The sequence below is a fragment of the Hipposideros armiger genome, unplaced genomic scaffold (genome assembly GCF_001890085.2).
Source record: "Hipposideros armiger isolate ML-2016 unplaced genomic scaffold, ASM189008v1 scaffold_412, whole genome shotgun sequence".
Classification (NCBI taxonomy): domain Eukaryota; kingdom Metazoa; phylum Chordata; class Mammalia; order Chiroptera; family Hipposideridae; genus Hipposideros; species Hipposideros armiger.
Window position 1 is genome coordinate 853,742 of NW_017731762.1, and position 866 is coordinate 854,607.

Below are 866 nucleotides of genomic sequence, written 5' to 3' on the forward strand. Positions count from 1 at the left end.
CAGATTTAGGGGTACTTTTCCTACCTATCCAAAAGCAGGGCCCCTTTCATATAAATGTAGTGGGCTCCCAACTACAGTGCATTCTTGAGTGCTGGCTAAGAATAAATTATGAGTATCCCACATCCATGTAACCTGGGACATGGAAAAAGAAAGAGTAAACAGGTCACATAAAAAATAATAGAGATTTCAAGACCTGCAGCTCTTTTCTGTTAATTTTTCTTGAGTGTATTGGTGCATCGAACAACCAGGTGCCCTAGACTAATGGCAGGATTATCATGATCTAGAAAAGTTATTGTCAAATGTTTTTATTTTATTTCCAAAAGATGCATCTTCGGCTATAAATAAAAATGGGTACATGGGACACAACATTGGCTGGTTTTGAAAGGAGAGACATGACCCTGAATGGGCTTGTGAATCTCTGCTATGGGGCCCTGAAGATTCATCTTTGGCCCCCTTTGCTAAGAGGGTTAGAAAGCACCTGTGGGAAGTTGCCAATGTTCTAATTGTTACATCCTGAAAGAGCTACCTGATATCACAACCTGTTTTCCTTGATTCCAAAGGAAAGTCTTTTACCAGATGCAAGTGCTCCCTTTTGATGGGCCAATCTGGATTTAATTTAAATCAGTCTAAATACTGATTGTCTAGAAAGCCTTTGAACAGTACAGCACTTAGACTCTATCCAAAACCAGTGGAATAAGAACCCAAGGGTGGAATCCAAGCATTGACCCGACCCTCCCTACACCCACCCCTGTTTTCTTGATATTTCCCGGTCCTGTGACTTTCAGTGTCCTGTTCTGAGTCTTATGACACAATGAGACCAAGTAAACATATAATGAACATTCACCACAACTGCTTTTGGGAATTAG